This window comes from Oryctolagus cuniculus, chromosome 10 (genome assembly GCF_964237555.1).
Source record: "Oryctolagus cuniculus chromosome 10, mOryCun1.1, whole genome shotgun sequence".
Classification (NCBI taxonomy): domain Eukaryota; kingdom Metazoa; phylum Chordata; class Mammalia; order Lagomorpha; family Leporidae; genus Oryctolagus; species Oryctolagus cuniculus.
This window is the reverse complement of record NC_091441.1, coordinates 22,402,338-22,429,263: the sequence shown is the minus strand read 5'-3', so window position 1 is coordinate 22,429,263 and position 26,926 is coordinate 22,402,338. Positions and strand designations below refer to the sequence as shown.

The 26,926-nt window shown below is 38.8% G+C and overlaps 1 long non-coding RNA gene across 4 annotated transcripts in view; it reads left to right on the top strand.

The window, feature by feature from the left end:
- Positions 1-26,926, top strand: part of LOC103349348 (uncharacterized) — a 402,935-nt gene that overhangs the window by 164,186 nt on the left and 211,823 nt on the right. For all 4 annotated transcript variants that reach the window (XR_007921451.2, XR_007921454.2, XR_007921453.2 and 1 more), the window contains exon 3: positions 20,386-20,504. This is a non-coding gene — a long non-coding RNA (uncharacterized lncRNA). The remainder of the gene's footprint in view (positions 1-20,385; positions 20,505-26,926) is intronic.

The following is a 26,926-nucleotide window of genomic DNA, read 5'->3' as shown; positions in this document are numbered from 1 at the left end:
GGCTGCTGCAGAGACGTTTACCTTATGTCGTTTATCTAAATGCTTTCCGATTAAAACATGACACAATTTTTGGACCAGCTTTAACCGGAAAAAACAATTCCAAGAACTTCCTTATTTCAGAGCCTAAAATTCTTTAGTATGTTCCTCACCAGAATTCGCCGTGGGCTCTGAGGTCTTTGTGCTCGAGGAGAAAGACTTCCGAAGTACTAAATCTTTCCCCATGATTATCTGAATGCACAGAATCAGATAATTTACCAAAACTCAAGAGGAAACTTCCAAATGCGAGACGTATAATTAATTATATTTGTAAACTTACTACAGTGGCGACTGTGTTCCTGAAGACAAAACATTTTTCTATACTGACTTATTAAAGAATCTGATTTTTTTGTGCTATCAAAAGGAGCCCCAAACTCTTTTTATTATAATATAATAAAGCCTTCTTAAATGAGCACTGCTGGAGGAAGTATTACACTCACAAAAGTGTTTATGAATTTCAAAGCTTTTTACCTGCTTGAAAAATATAGGGAGGAATGTAGTGTCAGAGACTACGTGATAGGGGGAAAAATTCTGATTTTCTGCTATTGTATACACTTTCTTTTTTTATTATAAAGTTGCTTGTAACTTACATTTAATTTCTGACCTTTTATTATCCCAATTTATCTGTGATTATATATATATATATATTTTTTTTTTCTTTTAGAACCTTAAAGGTTTTTGCACTTGATTTTGACATGCTAGATCTGGGGAAGAAAAATACACTTGTAGAGCAACTATTATAAAACAGCAAGGAGAATAACAGTTACAAAAAAAAAAAAAAAAGCACAAAGATTCTGCCATAAACCATTCAACAACGGACGGAAGAATGAAATGAAGGCCAAGCAGGCTTCTCTGGGGAGTAGTGAGGAACAGCTTCTCTTCCGACTTGTGTATCCCACGGAAGAGCTGCCCACGTAGTCCCTAAGCACTGGCCTAATCACTCTGAAATGAACTTCCATCAGCAGAGAAGCCGTCTTAAAGGCTGTGAGGGCTGAAGCTGGCCGAAGCTCGCAGAATCCGGAGAACAGGGCGTGGAAGAGAAGGCACCACGGACTGTGGAAGGAAGAGTAGCAGGGGTTGCTAGCCTCGCCTGTGCTATGGCGTGTCGTTAATCACAATGATCAAAAGAGAGAGGATGCCTTCACAGCTGCATTAAGTTATTATGGGAATTGGCCTTTGAAAATGAGTTCAGGGCGAGACAAGAACAAAAGAGCAGCCACGTACTGAAGGGGTCTTGTTGGACAGCCAGACCAGGGGATAATTCTCAAAGGTAGAGCAGGTTGTGATCAAGCCTAAGTTCTTTGTTATTTTTCCTCCCACTTAAAGAATGTATATGAAGATGTTCTTCGTTATGCCACCTGATTGAATCAAGAAGCACTTAGAAGGTCATGTTCTTTGAATGACATGGGACGTATTTAGTGCAATAAATAAAGAGAAGACCTGTTTAGAAGAGCTGCAGGAGAGGCTGCGACAGTGCTTCCAATTTTATGAAACTCCAATTTTGCAAGCAAAGTTTTCATCATGGAAGTGAGAACTTTTGAAACAATCTGATGTAAACATTTTGTATTGATAAAAAAGTAGAAATTGAAAACATAAATTTTCTGTCCTATCCTTTAATGGAAATAAGGACAAGATAAAAAATAATTTGGAGTTATTATAGCACTGGAATCTTTGATTTTCAAGATTTTTATATCTATTTTCTTTGTGTTTTTTCAATGAACTAAAACAACTTTTTTTTTCTTTCATTTGAAATCCTGGGGTTGGAGAGTGCGTGGAGAGAGAGATTGATTTTCTATTTGCTGGTTTGTTCCTCAAATGCCTCCAATAACCAGGACTGGTCCAGGAGGAAGCTTGGAGCCAGGAACTTCATCTGGGTCTCTCATGTGCATGTCAGGAACCCAAATACTAGAATGACCACAGCTACCCACCAGAATGGGCAGTGGCAGGAAGCTGAGTAGTTGGAACTTGAACCAGGCATGATGGGATGTGCCAAACACCTTCTCCTCTGTCTCTTTTTAAAATGGGAATTTTAAAAATCTTGATTCAATGACTCTATGGAAGCTATAAAATGTATGTTTGTATAAATTGTCAAGAATATCTGAGGAAAAAGTAAAAAATAGTCAGACACTGATGTGGATGTTTGTCGCTACCAATCAGATAGCCAATGGATGGGCAAATGTTCCCTCCTGCAGATCTAGCCTGGATTTCTTTAGTCTCTACTAAGTCTTCAAAAAGTCTCTTCCTCCAAACTGCAGAATGGGAGACAAATGCTTTATACTTGGCGGCTAGTATCAATCCTTCATGAAACACTTACAACTTACACCTTACACAAGACAAATCAGGATAAGCTAAAGTTTTACTTTTGAAGTCAGTCATGAGTTTCTTTTGATCTCTGACTCAGACTTGAAATGGACATCTATTAGTGGGAAGGTAGATAGTATCTTCAATTTGGATAACCTTGGTTTTTTGATTACTTTGGGAGAAGAAGCCCAGTTAGGTCTATTTTGTTAGTGGTTACGTCCAATTTGGAGTACCCTAGTTCCCTGACACTGTTGAGTGCTGTACCCAGGTTGTTACTAGAGGCATGAGAGATAAGTGACTGGACCATTGAGGGGAAAGCTGTCCTAGGAATATCTCCGAGAACCACAAACCGCCAGTCTCCGTGATGGTGCCTGTTTTGGTATTATCTGTGAGACAGGAAAAGGCCACCGGCACAAGAGAATGCTAGAAGCTATCCCAACATCATCTGCTGTATTTCCTACTTTTTGTTGACCCCAATCCCTGCATATTTTCTTTTTTTATTTATTTTTTATTTAGTAAATATAAATTTTCAAAGTACAGTTAATGGATTACAATGGCTTCCACCCCCCATAATTTCCCTCCCACTCACACCCCTCCAATCTCCCGCTACCTCTCCCATTCCATTCACATCAAGATTCATTTTCAATTCTCTTTATATATAGAAGATCAATTCAGTATATATTAAGTAAAGATTTCATCAGTTTGCACCCACACAGAAACACAAAGTGTAAAAACTGTTTCAGTACTAGTTATAGCATTACTTCACATTGGACAACACACTAAGGACAGATCCCACATGAGAAGTAAGTACACAGTGACTCCTGTTGTTGACTTAACAATTTGACACTCTTGTTTATAACATCAGTAATCTCCCTAGGCTCTAGTCATGAGTTGCCAAGGCTATGGAAGCCTTTTGAGTTCGCCAACTTTGATCTTATTCTGACAGGGTCCTAGTCAAAGTGGAAGTTCCCTCCTCCCTTCAGAGAAAGGTACCTCCTTCTTTGATGGCCCCATTCTTTCCACTGGGATCTTCCATTTAGGTCTTCTTTTTTTTTCAGGGTGTCTTGGCTCTCCATGTCTAAAATACTCTCATGGGCTTTTCAGCCATATCCGAATGCCTTAAGGGCTGATTCTGAAGCCAGAGTGCTATTTAGGACATCTGCCATTCTATGAGTCTACTGTGTATCCCGCTTCCCATGATGGATCGTTCTCTCCCTTTTTGATTCTATCGGCTAGTATTAGCAGACACTAGTCTTGTTTGTGTGATCCCTTTGACTCTTAGACCTATTAGTGTGATCAATTGTGAACTGAAATTGATCACTTGGACAAGTGAGATGGCATTGGTACATGCCACCTTGATGGGATTGTATTGGGATTAATCCCTGCATATTTTCAACATCCAAGGCCTACATAACTGCAATGATCTTGATGGGTTTACAAATGAGTTTCTAAGTTTAAATATAAAATTCATATGTACAGAGTTTTGATAAGCTGTTAACTCTTTTAATAGTATTTCTTAGTCATGGTAATGTATCAAAAATTACCTGTGCATTTACATTTTAGAAAACATTCATATGGGGGGGGCCTCAGGCCAACTGTGTGAAAATCTGAGTGGAAGCAAGTATTCAGCATGGTGGCTAGGACATCTACATCACACATGTGAGATATTTGGGTTCAATTCCTGGTTCTGGCTCCCGACTACAGCTTCCTGACATTGAAGACCCTGGGACACGGTGGTGATGGCTCCAGTGATGGGGTTCCTATCACCCATGTGGGAGAGACCTTGACAGTGTTCCTGGATCCTGTGTTTGCCCTTGGTCATTGTGGGTGTTTGGAGAGTAGCCCAGCAGATGAAACTCTCAACCTCTGTGCCCATTGCACAAACTCTCTTTCTCATTCTGTCTCTCTGCCTCTCAAAAAAAAAAAAAAAATCCGGTAGTGGAACTTAGACTTCTGTATTTTAATAAAGCCCTTCTGGTATTTCCAGCCCATAACCAGGTTGGAAAACTAATGCCCTTTATGAAACAGAATGCATACACAACTTTAAAATACGAGTAGGCTAAGCTTCTTGATGCTCTGACTTTCCAACTGAGTGTGGAACACTCAAACAGTAAATGGTATGCTATTAGTCTGAAAGAAATAATACACTTCTAGGAGTGCTCAGTTTATACTCTGAGAATAACTTAAAGGCCCAATAATTTCAAGCTTCTGGAACAAGGGTATAGTTGTCAGAATACACATGAATATTTAAAAGATATTGTGGGAATATCCAAAATGACTTTGCAATATGTCTAAACAGCTTTGCCCTGTTGAGTCCATTTGTTGTTTTCCGGCCCTGGTTTGAAGACCTAGCAGGTGCGTTCTCTGCCTCACCTTCCTCATCATTGATATTGCCTTAGCTCCATAACTCTGGGGAATTGCTGGGGCTACAGATTAAAGAGCCTCATAGCCCTTTAAAAATATTACATGCAACTTCAACTTGAAATGTCTTTCATTCACATTCTGCAAGAGGCTGCATTTCCATTCCAAGAACAACTTTCAATATATTTTTTTTTTAAAAGCGTGTTTTCAGAATGGAAAAAATGTGGAAAGATAAGGTCTTCTGGGGGAGTAGATCATCTTTGGGAATGACTTGGAATGAGTTTTCCTGATGAGTTATGGGAGCATGAACACATATCCTGTTTTCCTTCTCAATTCAGAGAGATTTTCACATACATGCCTGTTTACTCCAGCTCATTCATTCTGTTTGCACTCCGTTTGCTGAGACATCTGAAAGGAAACATTGGCACAAAGGTTCCACCCCAGGTGTGATGAGGATTTCTGGAAGGACAGTTCTTGTTGAATGTTATAATTGTTTTCATTTCATTTTTCCTTTTTTTTTTTTAAAAGAAATTCCAAAATAACTCATCCACTCTCCACATCCCAGATGTTGTTGTAAACCAGAATTTTGGAACATTTGAATTAAAATTCAATCCCCTGAAGTTCAGCTGAGTCCCAGCTCTCAAACCAAACACTCACAAAAATGTATTTGTGCAACGGTTCACATGACTTCCCCAGTGCACTGCGTCCGGGGCTGCGTGACTCAGTCCCTAATGAACCGATGCACCATACTGTAAATTTTATAACAACCAAACTCCAGGATGCTAGAAACAAGGCTCTGGTTCATGTTTTTTGAGAGACTAAAGTTCTGGAAACATCCTTTAATGTTGATTTTTATAAGACCCTTAAGCTATGTTTTTTTTTAAAAAAATAAACTAACAAAAAAGTCCCTAAAATATTCAAGTCTGGTGAAAAGTTTCCTGCACAGCACTGGCAATCATTTCAGTAAGACTAGTATTTTGAAGAACACATGTTTTAAGGCACGGAGGATTAGTCACTATTATCTTGTCCAAACTTAAGCAGATGATCTAGGAAAATGTAAATATCTATGATTTAAAAGCAATAGAGGAACAGGCCAATATAGATTTAATAAAAAAAAAAAAGGCTTTCAAAGGTTTGCATGAATCTCTAATGTTTGATTTTAACATGCACAAATCTCAGTTTTCCATTCTCCTTCTGCCCACCGTTCACCTGTGTTTCTATAATGGAAACCAGTTACTACAGCTCTGGTTACACATCTGCTCCATGCATGTGCGATTACAAGTCGTTTTAACAACTAGTAAAACTACAGGTGTCTGGGTTTTAATGTAACCATTTGAAAAGAGCAGTTCATGGGCCTCTGATTATTATTTTTTATAGCTGGCAGTGTTCCTACCATATACTGCCAGCTCAAGGGTTAAACACAACTCTGTTGCTCTCCCATCTGGTAGAATCTCTGAAAGCCATTTGAAAATTAATTTTTTAAACTTTGAATCCATACTGCCACATACAGTTATCATTGTATTCTGCACAGACAGCTTGTATTGCTGCTTTCATACGTTTGCATAACAACAATGAACTGGATTTTGAGTGCTGGATGCTAACATCATTAGGTATGTGTATCTATTTGGCTGGCTTACTTACTTAGAGCATAATAGAGAGATCACAATTACCATCACATTATTTTGTTCAATAATGTTGACACATGGTTTCCTAACAGTTGTGGAATGCCCATCCATGCCCTTACAATCAGAAGTTCAGTTCTGTATAAATGAACACTCTGACTTGGAGATTTCTTCATTTCTCCCTCTCACCATTTAAGGGCAGCTGGAATATGGTATAATTCTAGGACCTTTTTTTAATAACCACTGAAATCAATTATTACTATTAAGAATTCCAAGAACAAATTCATCTGTTCTTAGTAGTGAAAGGTGATTTAAAAAATATAGATGGAGACAAAGGATTTACAGATTAATCCATTTAGAGTAAAATCAGGAATTTAAGTATTTAAAAAAATGCTGTCCAGTGCCACCAAACTCAGCACACATGGCAGGAGGTACAAGTCAAAATCAATTACAAATTTAACTTTGCTGCATAGCAATAGAGACAGGGCTAGCTGCTATATTTAAGGCTCTGGTGACAATTCTATTACAAATATAAGCATCATTTTCCAGGGATTTATTGCTCAGCCATAACAATTTTTAGACGGGATCATTTATGAAATTCTAGGGCTTGGCTTCCAAACCAGATATTTTTATTTACTTCTTTTAAATTAAGAAAGAGTTTAAATGTTCCGGATGAATGAAAGCAAATTAATAGTGAGAACTGTGAAAGTTTCCTTATTAAATAAAATTTTGCTATTTCACAGAAGCATTCAGAGACGGTAGTTAATTTCTTGGTGATATATTTTCATTTGCCCTTTATCCAAAGCAGCATGATGATGTTTCTATGGCTGAGATGGAAGCTAGGATTGATGACACTCCAAACATTTCAATCCTCCATATGCTAATTAGTTACTCAAGTTGCAGACAGAAAAAATTCCTTATATTTTATATTAGCTTCAAAACATATAATAAATTAAGACGATCTTTCTAGACTATGTGAGAATTTGATTCTGGTATTATTATTTTTATACAGGTTTTTTTTTAAGATTTTTATTTATTTATTTATTTGAAAGAGAGAGGTAGAGATAGAGAGAGAGGTCTTCCATCTGCTGGTTCACTCCCCAGATGGCTGCAAAAGCAGGAGCTGTGCCGATCTGAAGTCAGGAGCCAGAAGCTTCTTCTGGGTCTCCCATGTGGGTGCAGGGGCCCAAGGACTTGGGCCATCTTATACTGCTTTCCTAGGCCATAGCAGAGAGCTGGATAGGAAGAAGAGCAGCCAGGACTTGAACTGGTGCCCATATGGGATGCCGGCGCTTTAGGCCAGGGCTTTAACCCTCTGTGCCACAGTGCCAGCCCCCTCTAGTATTATTTTTTGAATAATATTTTAGGCTTGTCAAGCCCCTGATTAAAATCTTCAGTGGTGACAATTGTCTTCTACAGTCTCAATTTTCAAGGTGCTCCAGGATTTGTTCTCAACTTACCTTACTTGCCTCACCTTTCATTAGTTTTCCTTGAAAATCCTGGTCAGCAGCTGACCTAGGCCCTCTATCTTTTCTCAGCCATCTCTGACTTGCCCACCCTCTTGCCTGTTCTCTAGACCCATCTTTTTTTCAAATCCTTCCCATTCTCCCAGGCTTACTTCAAAGCCCAGCACCTCCAAAAATGTTTTTGTGATCCTCCTTACAGAAATCATTTCCTCACTGAAAAGCAAAATATATGGTTTTTGCAAGTAATTTCTATATATCTTATCCATGATGTATGTACTAAAGGAGTCATCAGTGAAGGTTTGTCAATCACATAAGTGGATGAATGAATAAATATCTATTATTGAAGACACATCTACTTTTGAATCTATGCTCTCAGCATCAGGTGATAGGTAACAGATGACATACAAATTTGTTTATGAAGAATAATGTATGTATTATCCTTAGGATATGGAGCCCACCAAAAAGTAAATAACATTTCAAACAGAAGTATAGCAAGAGCAAATTTGATCTTCCTTTCATACATTAAGGCTGTACATATGAACCTTGTACTCTTATCTCAAAGCCTTCCCATGTTAATGTATCTGAAATTTTAGATAAATCTGCCCTGTCCCACCTGTACCAGGTCAGGTCTGTTCCATCTCCTAACAACAAAACATTTTCCTAAAGTATGAATATGTCAATTCCCAGCTTAGAAATCTTTGGTGACCCAAACCTTCTGGCGTCTCCAAGTAAAATTCAGATCCCTTAAGGTGTTGCTGTCATCTGCTTTTGATGTGCACCTGCAGCTCCATTTCCTCCCGGCTCCCCGACATGCCCTCAGACTGGTCTCGCAGCTAACTTCACCTCACATTGAAAATGCCGTTGCACACCTTCCTGTGGACCCCAGCATTCTTCCTCACTTTTAGCCCTTTTGTTCTGGATTTGGGTCTGGAAAGTTAACGGTCAGCATTGAGTAATGTGCTTATAGGGATGAACTTTTGGCAGAGTGATTTAGATGCACTTGTGATACCTGTGTCCCGTGTTGGGGTGCCTGGTTACAGTTTGGACTTCTCTCTCAATTCCAGTTTCCTGCTGATGTGCACCCTGGGAGGCAATCTTAGTGATTGAGTCAAGTGGTTGGTTCCTGCCACCCATGTGTGAGACCCATATTTAGTTTCTGTGTCCCAGCGTCAGCTTGGCCTAGCCCTGCTTGTTGTGGCTATTTAGGGAGTGAATGAGAATTTTCTGTCTGCCTGTGGGTCACTCTGTCCCTTTGCCTTGCAAATAAATAAATATCATAACATGTTGAAAACTTTAAAATCAAATAAAAATCACACTTTAAAAATAAATTAAAAATCATGATACTTCAGTACTGATAATTGATGAAACACTGGATGACCAGTAGACTTGAGTGGATTATTTCTGTCTCCTTGTATTCCTACATAAAATATCTTGACACTAATGAATGGAAAACAATTTGGTTTTTTTGGAAAGTTTGATTTTTAACCTCTGAATGTTTTCCAGAATTTGGGATAGTTTGGAATTGAGTGGTTTTTGTATTGGTAAGTATAATGGTACCTTTAGTGTTGGTAGTTTTATTTAAGTTTGGAAATTCAGGTGGAGTAAAATACCTGTGGCATAAATGGTTACCTCATTCTTCATGGCAATAATCTGCCTAGCAGAAAAGGTCAAACAAGCTCCTTTATTAATTTTTTCACAAGCCTTTTTATTTTAAAACAAGCTCCTTTTGTAAGGAACAAAAGTAGGCTTGAATTTGACTTTGCTGGTTGTCTGGACTGTAAAAATTGAAAGTATAAACCAAGCCACCCAATGAAAAGAAACAGGGGTCTTTTCCATTAGGAAGAGAAACTGTAAAATGCTGCTCACACCAGACATTTATTCATTTTTATATTTCATGCATTTTAAGAGTTGCTATTACAACTGTAATATTTTAAATAGTCAATCTCTAAAACTGTAGTCATTTTCTAGAGGGAAGACTCTGAATTGTGGGATGCATGACTCCTTCTCATAATGCAAGATCCCAGGCACTTTTACATACAGAGTCTCGGGGATTTTTATGGTTCCCTGTGGAGGTATTCTAGCACATGTCTAATGTCAGATTTCTACAAAGGGCAATTGAACATTGTCTGTTAACCTGTTGATGGAACAGAGCTCTCTGGTGACATTGAAGTTGGGGGTTGGTGACTGTCATACCTTGATAAGCCTGCAGTTTCTGCATTATAGTATTTGACAGGAAGGGAAGGTATTCAGTTTCTCTTACAGATAGGAATATAAAATCCAGATAATGAAAATAACCTTTCCAGATAGAGTCCAGTCTGGACCCAGCATTTTAATCTTCCCAATGCTCAGAGAATATTTTTAATCATCAGCCTACTATTCTCACTGTTACAGATTTGGGGGTTTTCTCCTTAGTAAATACTGTGATCTAGCCCTTTAATTGATTTTGTTCCCTTCTGAGCTTGGCAGCAAGTTGGAGGTAAGCACAGCTGCATGACTGCTGAGCACGCCTCCAGACGCTTGCAGATGGAGACAGAAGCTCTTTTATCCTGGAAGCCCCAGCTGAATCAGGAGGGCAGAGGTCAGGACTACCTGTACACATTTGCTTTAACATCACCAGCCAGCTTTGCTGACAGAATTGTATGGCTCCACATGTCCTAATTCAAGAGAGATTGTTTTTTTAGCAAGGGATTCCCAGCAAAGTGCAGCATGTTGAAAGTATCCCAGAGCTGTACAAAGGAGTCAACTAGCTTCAGCTGAAAAGAGGGCGCTCTGTCACGGTGCTTTCCAACATAGCTTTCTGTGATGATGGCAGTGGTCTGTGTTGGTGCTGCTCGATATGGTAGCCACTGGCAACCTGTGGTTGTTTAATTCTTGATATGTGGCTGCGTGGCTGAGGAACTGAATTTTAAAAAATGTATTTATTTGTTATTTGAAATATAGAGAGATAAAAAGAGAGAGAGAAAGAAAGAAAGAAAGAAAGAGAGAGAAAGAAAGAGAGAGAGAAAGAAAGAAAGAAAGAGAGAGAGAGAGAGAGAGAGAGAGAAAGAAAGAAAGAAAGAAAGAAAGAAAGAAAGAAAGAAAGAAAGAAAGTGCGCCCATCTGCTGATTCACTTCCCAAATGCCTGCAAGAGCTGGAGGTGGCCTGGACCAAAGGTGGGACCCAAGGTCTCTCTCAGTCCAGGCATCTCACATGGAAGGCAGGAACCCAACCACTTGAGTCATCATTGCTGCCTCCCAGGATCTGCATTAGTGGGAAGTTGGAGGCAGGAGTCTGACCTATGTCTTGAAAACGGGTACATGAGGTAGCATCTTTTTTTATTTTTATTTTTATTTTTTGACAGGCAGAGTGGAGAGTGAGAGAGAGAGAGAGAGACAGGGAGAAAGGTCTTTCTTTACCGTTGGTTCACCCTCCAATGGCCGCTGCGGCCAGCGTCCCGCACTGATCCGAAGGCAGGAGCCAGGTGCTTCTCCTGGTCTCCCATGGGGTGCAGGGCCCAAGGACTTAGGCCATCCTCCACTGCACTCCCGGGCCACAGCAGAGAGCTGGCCTGGAAGAGGGGCAACCGGGACAGAATTTGCTGCCCCGACTGGGACTAGAACCCAGTGTGCTGGCTCCGCAGGTGGAGGATTAGCCTATTGAGCTGCGGCGCCGGCCTATGAGGGGGCATCTTAACTGGAGTGTTAACCATTTAGCCAAATGCATGCCCCATAGAACTGCATTTCAAATTTTATTAAATTTAAATTTAAACAGTTACATATAACTACTGACTGCCATATTGGACAAAACAACTCTTTAATAAACAGATGAATGTTACGTAATAAGACAAAGGTTTTTCTTTTTTTTTTTTTTAACTTTTATTTAATGAATATAAATTTCCAAAGTACGACTTATGGATTACAATGGCTTCCCCCCCATACCGTCCCTCCCACCCACAACCCTCCCCTTTCCCACTCCCTCTCCCCTTCCATTCACATCAAGATTCATTTTCGATTATCTTAATATACAGAAGATCAGCTTAGTATACATTAAGTAAGGATTTCAACAGTTTGTTCCCACACAGAAACGTAAAGTGAAATGATGATGAAATCAGATCAGACCTATTGTCATGTTTAATCCCAGTGAGAGTCAAGTTGGGAGTTGATAGTTTCTTTTTTTTTTTTTTTTTTTTTTTTTTACAGAGGATCAGTTTAGTATGCATTAAGTAAAGATTTCAACAGTTTGCACCCCCATAGAAACACAAAGTGAAATATATTGTTTGAGTACTCGTTATAGCATTAAATCTCAATGCACAGCACATTAAGGACAGAGATCCTACATGAGGAGTAAGTGCACAGTGACTCCTGTTGTTGACTTTACCAATTGACACTCCTGTCTATGGCATCAGTAATCTCCCTATGCTCCAGTCATGAGTTTCCAAGGCTACGGAAGCCCTCTGAGTTCTCCGATTCTTATCTTGTTTAGACAAGGTCATAGTCAAAGTGGAGGTTCTCTCCTCCCTTCAGAGAAAGGTACCTCCTTCTTTGAAGACCTGTTAAGACAAAGGTTTTTCAAGTGGTATATAGTTATTACCTATTTCTCTCATGTTCAGTTACTGCATCATATCTCTCATTGATAAAATCAATGTACTGGAATGAAGAGTTATGACCATATGATAATGTGACTGAGAGAATTACCCAGCGCAATTACAGCACCATGGACAAATAGGAAACTGCCTGTATCATTTCTATTGCTACAGAGAGCATGTGTGTCTTAGAAAAGCCAAAGGATCTGGGAGCAGGGGAATTAGATTGGGATTTGGCTCTACCCTGGATGAATGACCAAGAGCAGTTCAAATATTTATCTCAATTTAAGATATTTCCTTCTTTTTTTTGGTCAGTTTTCTTTCCATTTTGTCTTCCTTTGTGAATCCGTTAAATGTTACCCCAATACTGCTACAGAAAAAAACCTCCAAAAGCAGTGGATTAAAACAACAACCACTCCTTGCTTATGCACCTGAGTTTGGTCAAACTTCAAGCATTTTACCAACCTAGACTAAGCTTCACTGGTGTTGGCACCAAGTGGCAAGTCAGCCCACATCTCTTCCACGTGTCTTCCACGTTTCTGTTCCTTATGGGCTATCTTGAGGATGCTGTTTTCTTACTGATGGTAGAAGTACAAAAGAGCAAACTATAAGCATATTTCAACTCTGTTCACTTGTCTGTTAGTATCTCATTGGATAAATTAAGTCATAATTCCAGGCTCAGAATCAAAGGAGCAGGCATTATACTCCTCAATGAAGGTACAAGGAGAAAGTGGATATTTGCCAAACAGTGATCTATCTTCCCTCAATACTTGGCACTTACTATCTGATTAGCTCAGTGTTCACTTGTAAAATAAGAAGAGTAGCAATAGGGGTGGGTGTTTGGTGTAGCATTTATGATGCTGCTTGTGATACTAATATCCCATATCAGAATGTCTGGTTTGAGCCCTGGCTCCTTCCTTTTGGATCCAGATTTTGCCTAATGTACACCATAGGAGGCAGCAGATGATGGCTAAAGAACTTGGGTCCCTGCCACTGATGAGGGAATGTGGATTGAGTTCTGGACATCTGGCTTTCACCTGGTCCAGTTCTGGCTGTTGAGGGAGTTTAGGCAGTAAACCAGTGAATGAAAGATGTCTTTCTGTCTTTCAAATAAAGTGGAAATAAATAAATAATGTAAAAAAGAATGGTGTCTGATTTGTAGGATTACTTTAGCCTTCCTTAAAATGTTTGGAAAGGAATTTTTTTAAAGATATATTTTATTTATTTAAAAGGCAGAATTATATGTATATAGAGAGATTTCTAACTGCTGGTTCACTCCCCAAATGATCGCAACCCCTGGGGCTGGGTGAAGTAAAGCCAGGAGCCAGGACATTATCTGAGTCTCCCACATGGGTGCAGGGAACCAAGCTCCTGGATTGTCCGCTGCTGCTTTCCCAGGTGCATTAGCAGGAAGCTGGATCAGAAGTGGAGCAGTGGGACTTGAACCAGTGCCCACATAGGATGCCAGTGTCACAGGTGGCGGCTTTACCTGCTGTGCCACAACACTGGCCCCCCACAGAAAGTAATTTAAAAAAATCAAGTGTATAAAATAATTTTATTTATTTTAAGCAATAGTCTCTCCATCAGTTACCACTTTATAAGTAAACCAAAATTTTAAAAACATATTTCTTGAACATACTAATGAAACCTATAGTCAACCTCTTTCTTAACCAGAAGAGTAATTTATGTACTAGCATTAAAGTAGATGTCAATTACCTGCTAAAAGGGACATTGTCACTGACTCTGTAGTATCAATCCTATAACTTCTCTCTCAATGAGAGATAGCAATGTGTTTAGGGGAACTGACCTTGCTTAAAAGGATGGGCCAAGTTGGTGTAAGGATAATCCCATCTCTCTTGTTAGTCCTTTGTGTAGGAATGACTGTGTAACATGGTTTTGTTCAAGGAGACTCACCTAGCTGACTATTGGAGCTGTGGGAAGCCATTGCTTTAACGCAGTAGTAGGTGTTCTGAAACTGTGGATCAGAGAAAGAATGAGTTACGAGAACCTTTGAGAGAGAGGACTGCATTCCTGATAGGATGTTACCTCAAACCTACTCCACTTGTGAACTTCGAATTTTCAGATTATTGTTTTAATAATTTAATCCTCTTTGATATTGTCTTTAAATTATTCATGCTATTTCATTTCTTTCTCTCTTCCTCATTCATTCATTCATTCATTCATCCATTTTTCTATTATGGCCTTAAGAAGATCAATAGCATGCATACCTCTCACTAGACATTAGAAAGAAAATGAAAACCACATTTAAGAAACAAATTTTCAGCAATTTTGTAAAAAATTCCTGTCAATTTATACTTTATTTTTTTCTCAAAGATTTCTTTATTTATTTGAAAGGCAGAGTTACAGAGAGGTAGAGGCAGAGGCAGAGAGTGAGTGAGAGAGGTCTTCCATCTGCCGGTTCTCTCCCCAAATGGCCACAATGGCTGGAGCTGGGCCAAGCTGAAGTCAGGAGCCAGGAGCTTCTTCTGGGTCTCCCACACAGGTGCAGGGGTCCAAAGACCTGGGCCATCTCTCACTGCTTTCCCAGGCTATAGCAGAGAGCTGGATTGGAAGTGGAGCAGCAGGACTCGAACCAGTGCCCATAAGGGATGCCAGTGCTGCAGGCCGGGGCTAAAACCTGCTATGCTCAGCACTGACCCCCCAATTTATACTTTAAAAAGCCTCCTGTTTTAAACCAATGGCGACTACAGATGAAATTGGAAAATTATATAGATAGTTCCAAAATGGGGCAAACATATTTGTGGCTCATAAATAAAACGGGATCCTAAAGTGTCATCAGGGATGCATGTGCAGACATTCCTACTCTGGAAGCAGGCAGTGGCAACTCTGCCTATGCCACCAAGACAGAGGACATACCTAGCCAAGCTTAGAGCTTGAAGCCAAGAACTGAGATAAGCTTACCAAATGAAGTTGAAGAAAGTTATTGCTGACTCACTGCCTAACATTGTAGCTTTATAGGGCTCTGTGAGCACAGGCAGATTCTCAGACAAAAACACAAGAAGCTCAGCCAACTCATGTGATGACTGGATTTGTTACATCTGTTAGGTCACAATAGAGCAGGTAGAACACATTCTAATATGACCTAGACCTTGACTTGATATCAATCTCAAAAATTAAGACTGGGAAGGAGAGCCTAGGAAGACAAATAAGGAGAGAACGGGAGATAGGAACAGAAAGGAAACAGAAAAATCATGTGGAAGAAAAAAAACCAAAGATAAGAGAAGGCAATTTAATGCCAAATAAAATAATCAATAAAATCAACAAGCAGAATAAGAATTAATTTAATGGCATAGTCAGAAAAAGACTAAAATGAGAATTTTTAGAATATTCAAAGAGATAAATGAAGATTATATTCATTTAAAAGAAAAAGATTATGAAACAGGCAGGCAGGGTTGAATCAAGGACAGGAAGATATGCAAAAGTAGAGATGCTGGAAATAAAAATATAGCAACTAAAATAAAAGAAAAAACTAAATGTGAAAATATCTAGAAATGGATAATTGGTGGTTTAGATGCTAACAGTAAGTAATAACTCAGATCCCAGCAACAAAGCTTTAAAAAATAAGAATATCATGTCTCTCCATTTGTATTTCATGATGTATAAAAGGTAGAAAAACTGTTGGTAAAACCCTTGAAAAAGAAAAAGAAAGAATTGCAGGTTAACCACACGAACATTGTTGCATTAATTCTAAATAAAACAACATAAAACTACCCTTTACTAGTGTGTTTTTAGAAACGTAAACATGAATAATTCAATAATAATTCAACATCATAAAATATATTAATATAGTTCATACTAGCAAATGAACAGTGATAGTGTGATTCCCTTAAGAAATGCAGATAAAACTGATAAAATTCTACATTTGTTAACGATTTCAAAACAATAGCAAAATACAAAACTCAGAGAAAATTAGGAATAGAAGAGCAAGCATCATATATCAGTGAACCACTAGAAGAATTCCACTTAAAACAGAACTTATTGGGGACCAGTGTTGTGCACAGTGAGTAAACCAATGCTGTGACACTAGCATCCCATATCAGAATGTGAGGTTGATTCCTTGCTGCTCTGCTTCCTATCCAGCTCCCTGCTATGGAGCCTGGGAAAACAACAAAAGATGGCTCAAGTACTTGGGCCCCTGATACCCATGTGGGAGAGAGACCAGGATGGAGTTTCTGGCTCTTGACTTTGGCCTGGTCTAGACCTTGCTGTTGCAGCCAACTGGGGATTGAACCAGTGCATGGAAGATTTCTTCTCTCTCTCTCTCTCTCTCTCTCTCTCTGTTGCTCTTCCATTAAAATAAATGAACAAACAAATAAATAAATCTTTAAAAAAAAAACGTATCTGTGAGGCTGGCGCTATGGCATAGTGGGTAAAGCCAATGCCTGCAGTGCCATCCCATATGGGTGCCTGTTTGAGTCCTGGCTGTTCCACTTCTGATCCAGTTCTCTGCTAAGGCCTGGGAAAGCAGTAGAATATGGCCCAAGTACTTGGGCCCCTGTACCCTCATGGGAGATCCAGAGGAAGCTCCTGGCTTCTGGCTTCGGATAAGCACAGCTCCAGCTGTTGTAACCATCTGAAGAGTAAACCAGTGAATGGAAGACTTCTCTCTCCCTCCCTCTGCCTCTCTGTAACTCTGCCTATTAAATAAATAAGTAAACCTTAAAAATATTTGAGAAATGCAGAATGAGAGAGATAGACACATAGTGAGGAGTGGGGAAAGAGAGAGAGAGAGAGAGAGAGAGAGAGAGAGCAAGAGCGAGCAAGCTCCCATCAGCTAGTTCACTCCTCAAATGCCTACAATAGTCAGAGGGCCAAAGCCAGGATCTGGGAAATCAGTGCAGGTCTCCCATATGGATGACATGAATCCATCATGCTGCCTCCCAGGACCCACAATAACAAGAATCTAGAATTAGGAACCAGAGCTGGAAATTGAACCCAGGTATTCCAGTGGGGGACACGGTTGTCCTAACTGGCAGCTTAAATACTATGTCAGAATGTGCATAACTGACATTCCATTTATTTAGGAAGAAGGTGAGAATAGATACCCATCATCAATATACTGCAGTATTATATGGGTAGGAATAAACATCAAAAGAAAGGACTAGTCAAAACTGTCCTTGTTTTAGAAAATATAATTGTACTAAAGAAAGAAAATAAAAATATAAGAAATTTATTCACCAATTATAACTAATAGGAGAATTCAGAAAGTTCATTGGATAAGACATTGAAATATATAAAACTGAGTTGTGCTTATCTCTACATGAAATAACTAGATCTAATACAATTAAAAATGAGATGTCGGCCAGCACCATGCCTCAATAGGCTAATCCTCTGCCTGCGGCACAAGCACACCGGGTTCTAGTCCCAGTCGGGGTGCCGGATTCTGTCCTGGTTGCCCCTCTTCCAGTCCAGCTCTCTGCTGTGGCCTTGGAGGGGAGTGGAGGATGGCCCAAGTCCTTGGGCCCTGCACCTGCATGGGAGACCAGGAGAAGCACCTGGCTCCTGGCTTCGGATCAGCGTGGTGCGCAGCGACCATTGGAGGGTGAATCAATGAAAAAGGAAGACCTTTCTGTCTCTCTCTTTCCACTCTGCCTGTCAAAAAAAAAAAAAAAAAAACACACACACACAAAGAGCTATGAAAAATTATTGCATTCTGAAGAAGAGTAATATAGAGAAACTATCTTGTCTGGAACAATTAGTTTTCCATGAAATTCGATTCCTAATCACACTAATGCTTAAAAATTAGATCCAGGGGAAAGGAAGGGTTAAGTGTGTGAATATTAAAGAAAACTAAGCTATGTGGAAAAATTAGGAAAGTATCTTTGTGAGTGCAACTTATCTTCCTTAAACAAGACACAAAAAGCATAAATCATAAAGGAAATTATTTACGACTGTTGTTATACTAAAATTTAAATAAAATTATAAAAACAATAAAAAACAAACACTGAAGGAAGATGTTTGCAACTCAACAGGTAACAAGAGATATGTATTACCTGTGTAAGACATGCAATACTGTCCTACAACTCAGTAAAAAGAGACAGTGCAATATAAAAATGGGCAAATCATGTGCACATGCTATTCACAGAATAAGTAGCTCAGATGGTCAATATATACCTGAGAACATGTTCATCACACTAGGAATTATTGATAAGCAAACTCAAATAAAATCACATTAGAAAGAAGATATTTGACAAATAACTAAAGGAGCAGGAGTTTTTAGAACTTGTCAAAACCAATTTTGAGAGAAGCTTGTCAATAACTAGTGAAGGTGAAGAGAATGCCATACCTGACCCATTCCTATATGTAATCACAGAAATTCTCATACTTTTGCAGAAGGAATTATATGTTACTTGTGGTGTACATAGGGGGAATGAGTTTAAAACTTGGTGTATTTATACAAAGAAAAGTTTGAAAGGTTTTTAAATAAGTGTGTTAGATTATTATCCTGCAATAAATAAGTTTAAAAATTTTAATTAAAAAAGAAAAGAATAATAGATATATAGTATAATATATAGATTAATATATATTTATATATAGAATGTGATACATTTTGTGTGACAACACACAAAAAAACAAAGGTGACATATATTGTTACACACCCTTTATATATGGAAAATTTGAATACCATATTGGTATTTATCAGATTTTCAGGTTATTCAGGTTTGATTAGTGTTTGTCTCTGAGGAAGAAAATAAGAAAATGGGATGGGGAACAGTTTCTAGGAAAGTTCATCATTTTAAATATTATTTATACTGTTTCTTAAAATTATCAGAAGCAAGTATAAAAAAGTGTTATGAGAGCTATTGGGAGTTCCTGATGTTAATTCTCTTTGAATCTTTCCTGAATAGAAGAGAGGATAAGAAGGGAGATGTTCATGGTGGAGTGGTGATTGTGGATTTATGGGTCATGAAGAAAATATTGGAGTTCAAACAATGTTACACACTCACTAAGTCTTCTAGTATTTGTTGCTCCACTTTCCAAAGTGTTGCTAAGTGTTAGGGTTTTCTCTCTCTCTCTCTCTCTCTTTTTTTTTTTTTTTTTCAGTGTTCTCTCCCTTTTCCATCACCTCTAACCACTTCCAGCTTAATAGCCACTTCCAGATTCAGACAAGCATTTCTAGACACACTCTGCTAGGGGACTGTGACTGGAATTCACTTGTTACGATTGCAGAGACAACAGGCATTTTCAGATAGTAACTAGTTAGGACTGGAGGAGCCCCTGAACTCTTGGTTGGAGGTCTATGGAGATAGCCCCAAGAATGGGCAATTTCCTCATGCCTCATCCAATATTTCCCGTGGCCTAATGGGAATTGAGCTGTTGCCCAAGCTAGTTAAGTACTCTCTTTTAGTTATTTATTTTTTACCAGTGCATGAATTATACTAAGGGCATGTGATTTTACTAGCTGCTGCTTATTGGTAAGGGGCTCTTACAACATGAAATTCTGTAACAGGATGATCTGAGTATCTTAGGGAAAAATAATAATAGAATCCTGTAGTCTGAATAGGAAAGGTTGTATCCATGTTTCGGAAAAATGAGATGAAGCAAGAATTTATGATTTACTCTGGATCATTCACTCAGATATGGCAGGGCTAGGGCTTCAGTTCCGTGTCTCATCTCATCATGGACAATCAACTTTCCAGAATTATCTAGTGCCCAAGTCAGGCTCAAAGCAGCTCAAACCCTGTGGGATAGGATGAGGCGCCTCTGAACTCAGGTAGTGTGTTGCCATAGCAAAGGCACTGGATTTAGCCACATATCTGTTTCTGAGACCTGGGGGTTCTACTTACTCTCTTGTGGCACATAGGCTCCTTTTTCTCTAGAAGGGAGTTGCATTGACAAACATTTCCTCAGGCAGATGCAAGTACATTTCTGGGTATCAACCTCTTGCATCCAGGTTGGGTGCACGTGACTTGTTCTAGCCATAGACTATCAGCAGAAGCCATATAGATCATCTGTGCATTGAGGAGCTCAAGCATGAATGTCTTTTCCATTCCTGCTTCCCCCATGTGTTCGCAGGATGTTGAAGATGAGAGGAAGGTGAAACCACAGATCCATGGAGCACAGGTCCTGAATCACCTCATAGATGACCCCCACCAACCGGAAACACCTGTATGGGGTTGTAAGACTGTCAAAAGGTAAGAATTGTTGTATAAAGTTACTGCAATGCTGTTGCTTATTTATTATAGCTGCTGGCCTTGCTTTCATCAGTGTACAAAATCCGTGACTTTTGATCTATCACTCTTTCCTCTCTACTTCAGTGTCTATCTGAATAGAGAGCAGTAATTGCGAGACTCACACAGGATTGTTGGGGGCCTCCAGCGGGATGTAGGACAGTGCTTATAAACTGTGGTGTGCTGTCACTCTGAAGCAAATTGAAGAGAGTAACTGGAGCTCCACAATGTAAATATCTTCATAGCAATTAAAGAAGGCAGAATACGAATCCTTTTGCTGCCACCATCTAAATAGAATCAGATTTAGGATTTAACTGCATCACTCTCTGTAACTCCTTCAACTTCATGCCTGCATCCATTTATCACCACCTTTGCCATGGGTCAATCTATCAAAAACAAACAGCAAGAAAAAAAACTGGGGCCAGCAGTGTGGTGCTGTATGTTAAGCCACCACCTGTGATGTTGGCATTCCATGTGGGTGCTGTCTCAAGTCCCAGCTGCTCCACTTCTGATCCAGCTCCCTGTTAATGCGCCTGAGAAAACAGCAGAGGATAGCTCCAGCCAGTCAGGAGGGAGACTTGGATGAAGCATTTGGCTTCTGGCTTCAACCTGGCCCAGACCTGGATGGACCATTTGGGGAATGAACCATCAGATGGAAGATCTCTCCCAGTCTCTCTCTCTCTCTCTCTGTGTGTGTGTGTGTGTGTCTCCCTCTCTCTCTGTAACTCTGCTTTCAAATAAATAAATAAATCTTAAAAAAAAAAAAAAAGCCAAACAACTAACCTGTAGATAATTCAGTTCCTACCACATTTGGAGTATGGAGTTAAGATATTCTGATTTTTATGTTTTTAACTGCAACAATTAATATTTATTTTGGTGTCTATATTTCCTATTATGAAGGAAAGGATGAAAAACATCCAAAAACAAAAAAAATAGCCAATACCATTTCAGTTATAATCACTCAGGAGTGGATATTTTTCAAGCCTTTTGTTGTCTATACATATGTAAATTTCTGGATCCCACTCTACATGCTACTTTGTAAATATGTTCTCTTCACTGAAAATATCAGGAACATTTATTTCCATGTCAATAAATACAGAACAACACCATCCTTTTTAGTGGGTATGAGTATTTGGATATTTGATTATTTAGTGGGTATGGCTATTTGGAAATTTGATATTTATTCAACCAATTCTCTACTAATAAATATTCAGGTCATTTAATCTTTTTGATATCATGAATAACACTGCAGCTTTATTTTTTGTGAATATATAACAATTTGATATATTTGCTTGGTTATTTTCTCAGGAGAAAATCCTAACATTTGCATATCTACATCGAAATAAATGTACATTTCCAGTTTTTTCATTCACAGTGCCCAATTAACTTCAGAAACATTTTTGTCTTTTTGTTCTCCAATAAGACCAAGTATTTACATTTCTATTTCTAAGAATTCTCTGTGTATGAAAACATGAAAAAAAATAATTAGCACCACAGGCACTATCCTTTGTTCTGGTCTTTCAACTTAAAATATATCCCAAGATATCCTTGTGTCCTGGGACTCTTCCCCACCTCCCTCTTGGTGTCAGCTCCTCCCTCAGGAAATGAGCCCCCATGCTGGCTCCTTGTTGCTGTGAGATTTCCACAAACCTGTGCACCCAGACCCACTTCACTCAAAAGTCACTTGTTGGCTCTGGTTCCTCTTTCCCCTCTTCTGTGTCCAAGCTAGAACGCTGATGGCAAGAATTTTTCTCATGTAATATTTAGGGAACATTTAAAAAAAAAGATTTATTTATTTATTTGAAAGGCAGAGTTACAGAGAGAGAGAGGGAGAGGAAGAGAGAGAGAGAGGACACACACACATACACACAAAGAATGAGATCCTCCATCAGCTGGTTCACTCCCCAGATGATACAATGGCCCGAGCTGGGCCAAGCCAAAGCCAGGAGCCTGGAACTCCATCTGGGTCTTCCATATGGGTGGTTGGGCCCAAGCACTTGAGCTCCCTTCCTTTGCTTTCCCAGGCACATTAGCAGGGAACTGGATCGGAAGCAGAGCAGCATGGACTCAAACTGGTGCTCACGTGGGATGCTGGCATCACCTGCAGCAGCTTAACCTGCTATGCCGCAACACTGGTACCAAACTTTGTTTATTTTAGAGGCATAGGGAACAAGAGAGATGACAGAGAGAGAAAAAGAGGGAACTCCCATTTACTGGTTCATTCCCCAAATGCCAACAACCACCCACAGTTTGATGGCTGGAAACTTGATCCAGGTTTTCCATGTAGGTGGCAGGGACTCAGCTATCTGAGCCATCATTGCTACCTCCCAAGACCTGTGGTAGCAGGAAGCTGTTGGGAGGAATTGAACTCAGGTACTCCAATGTGGAGCTGTGGGACCTTGGGTATCTAAATGGCATCATAACTGGTAAACACCCATCCATAGAACATTCTTTAATTGAGGTAATTCACACTAACCTGAGAATGTCAGATAAGAAGTTAACTTAAGGGGTTAACATAAGGATTTGCTTAAAGGTAAGTTTATGGGGTTCACTATCCCATGAGTCATTTCAATAGAGAATGTTTTGGTGAAAGACTTCTAACTCTATTTTGGATACCAAATACTAGCTATACAACAAGGCTTTGTTTATAGGTATTTTGGAATTTATATTTACATCCTTGATTATTTTCCAAACTGTTAACAAAAAGGTCTTAATACTTCTCTCCCACTGAGTGACTACTTTATCGGTTCCATAGACTAGGACAGCCCTAATTAATGAATATAATATTGATCTCCTAAATCAGTTTTCATGGTATATAAATTATAATTAAGATAATCACTGTTATCAATTAATATTGAGCTCCTATTCCATATGTGATGGGTTATTTTCTTTCCAACAAAACAAAGAACATGTAACCTAGCACTCATGAATTGTGTAATTCAATTGAAACAACACAGATGACAAATACAGAAATGGCAAAGGAAATAAGTGAAGTGTATTCAAAATTAACAGCCACAAAATGGCCCAAGTGCAACGTGTGAATGACTGAACTGCATGTGACTGGTTTGGGGTGTGGAAAAGCAGTGTTGTGTCATTGACTGAGTGGCATCAAGCTTGCTACCTAGAAGGCAAAAATAAATGAAATGTTTCTTAGTATTTATTTTTATCAGTCTTAAGGTAAATAGAATTAAATAAAGGTATTGAAGAGGACTACAGTCTTATTTATCTTCAGACTATAAATATGGTCATTAGTAGAATGTGGACACCTATCAGAGAAATAGAGAGGACTTTGCAGGGACATTTAAACAGTTCCATTATAATTTTCAAGAAATCTTTAAGGGTAGTTAACCTGTTTGCAATATTTGTTAATTTTATGGGCTATTGATTAAAAATGATTACTAAGAGATGATCACTCTGATTCTCAATTTAATGATCGTTAAAAATGATCACCTTAACTCACAATTTTTAGTTTTGTGAGTTCTGCTATGTCTTACCTGGGTCAGAAACAACTGGAATTTTGGGTATTAAAATATATCATAATTCTGTTGACTCATCATAGTAATGCAACTAATGAAAAAGACATACGGGTCTTCCATGTAGATCCTAAGGACTTTTGGTATCACATAGGAAAGATATTAGTGCTATTATCAATGCCATTTTTCAATTACCAAAGAAAGTTACAAATTATAGTAGCAAACCTAGGATATTAATACAGGGTTTGGTAGCTATTTGGAGTTTGAGAAGTGTCGCTCCCCCTCTTCACGGAGGAACGACACTAAACCCTGCCTAGGCTTCATATCCGAGTCACGGCACCATTATGTTGCTCCCCCTCTTCATGGAGGAACGACACTAGACCCTGCGCTGTTCTTTTGTCTGCTCGGCCCTTCCCGGGTTTGCTGCTGGTTCTTCCCGGGTTGGCTACCGTCCCTTCCACCTCTGTGGAAGGGTGGTTCCCCCTGCCACTTTCCCCACTTCCGCCGGGGAGCGGCACACCACTGGCCGGCTCTCTCGGGGGCTGCTCAGATGTTCCTCAGGTGTTCCTGGTGCATGTTGTCTCTCTCCTCCTTTATAGTCCTCTTCCACCAATCCCAACTCTGCTACCCACACGCCGAGTACGCTGCTCTCCTCCAATCAGGAGCAGCTCCTGCAGCTTGTCAAGTTGGTGAGAGGCAGCTGGGTAGAAGCTGTTTCCTCCTCTCCCAGCGCCATATTGTGGGAGAGCAGATGCATAGAATAAGTCTTAATTCGAGTAACAGTCTAGTCCCAGTTGCTCCCCACAGAGAAGTATGTCAGTAGCATTTTTATTATAATTGTGCAATATATCACTATGCAGGAACAAAAAAGAATGAGCTATTGATAACTGCCAACAAGTCAGAATGAGCTTCTGAGATGCACAACAGTGTGAATATCATTCAAGTCCACTCTCCTATTGACAGAAGTTTATTGATGCTGCAGTTTTAGGCTGCTATGAATAATTCTGCTCAGAACATTCTTGTTCAAGTCTTTCTAGGCATATACATTTATTAATTTTTGTTGACATACCTAGAATGGAATGTGTACTTAAATTTAACTTTATTAGAAACTACCAAGCAATTTTCCAAAGTGGTTGTACCATTTTCCACTTTTACTGAGAGCATATGAGAGTTTCTCATGCATACCAGCACTTGGTTCTGTTCTTGTTTACAACAGCATCCCACTATGTGTGTGGTAATGCCTCATTATGGATTTTTTAATTTATATAAGTGGAAAAGGTTTCCTGTATTTCATATATACAGTTTTAAGAACATAATGATACTCCCTACCCTCCCATCCTCCCACTTTCTCTACTACTTTTTTATTTTTCTTACTTTCAATTTATTTATAATCACAAGCTTAATCCTCCAAAAAATACAGAATTCAACAAATAGTAAATAGAAAGACAGTATTCCTCAGGAGTATACATAACAGCTATAAACAATAATCAAATCTCAAGATGTTAGTTTCACTCATATACATTACATTTTTATACTCTTTATATTAGTTACCATAAATAAGGGAGAACAAATTGTATTTGTCTTTTGGGGACTGGCATATTCACTAAGCATTATGGGTTCCAGTTGTATCCATTTTGTTGTGAAAGACAGGATTTCATTCTTTTTATGGCTAAGTAGTATTTCATTGCATTTTTTAATCTAGGCATCTGGGTTGATTCCACATCTTAGCTATTGTAAATTAAGCTGCTATAAACATGGGGGCACAGATAATTCTCTCATGTGCTAATTTCATTTTCTTTGGTAAATTCTCAGGAGTGGAATGACTTGGTCATACAGTAGATCTATTTTCAGATTTCTGAAGAATCTCCATACTGTCTTCCATAATGGTTGTACTAGTTTACATCTCTACCACCAGTGTATTCAGGTCCCTTTTCCTTCACATACTCACCAGCATTTGTTACTTTGTATTTCTGTATAAGAGCTATTCTAACTGGGGTGAGGTAAAACCTCTTTGTGGTTTTGATTTGCATTTCCCTGATGACTAGTGGTCCTGAGCATCTTTCATGTGTCTATTGGCCATTTGTATTTCATCCTTTGAAAATTTCTGCTCATTTCTTTAGCCCATGTCTCAACAGGATTGTTTGCTTTCGTGTTGAGTTTCTTGAGCTCCTCATATGTTCTGCATCTTAATCTTTTATTAGGTGTATAATTTACAAATTTTTTTTCCCATTTTGTCGGTTGCCTCTTTACTTGGTTGAGTGCTTCCTTTGCTGTGCAGAAACTTCTTTGTGGTTTTAATTTGCAATTCTTGATTTGAAATGCCTTTTCAGATGTTTGTGAGCCATTCAAATATCTTCTTTGGTAAAGTGCCTGTTTGAATATTTTCTTCATTTCTAAAATTTATTTTTAAAATTTTTTAGTATCAACTATTTTAGCACAAAATTTTAGGAATTATTGATATATTTGTACATAAATATATATTACATATTCTAGATAAAACTCATACATATGATATTCTTTGCCATATATACATATGTGTATATATCATATTCATGTTGGTTGTGATTTGCCTTTTAATGTTTTTAATCTAATACTCTCCAATTTTCAAAAATAAATGCAACTTAAAAACTGTCAAATAGCCAGCCTACTAGGGAACCCATATATGTGTATATATATTTTTCCATTACCTAGTAGAATACATAGCAAGTAAGATCAACAATGATAATTTTTGGTACAAGTTACTTCCGTAGGTTTTGTACCCCCTAAAGTCTAATTATAAAGTGTATCCTACATTTTATACATCAGCTGTTTTTTTTTTTTTCTCTCTCTCTAGATGATCTTGATTCAAGAAAACAATTATCATGGATGTATTTTGTCTCTGTTTTTGGTTGGTTGATCATTTGAATCGTTAAT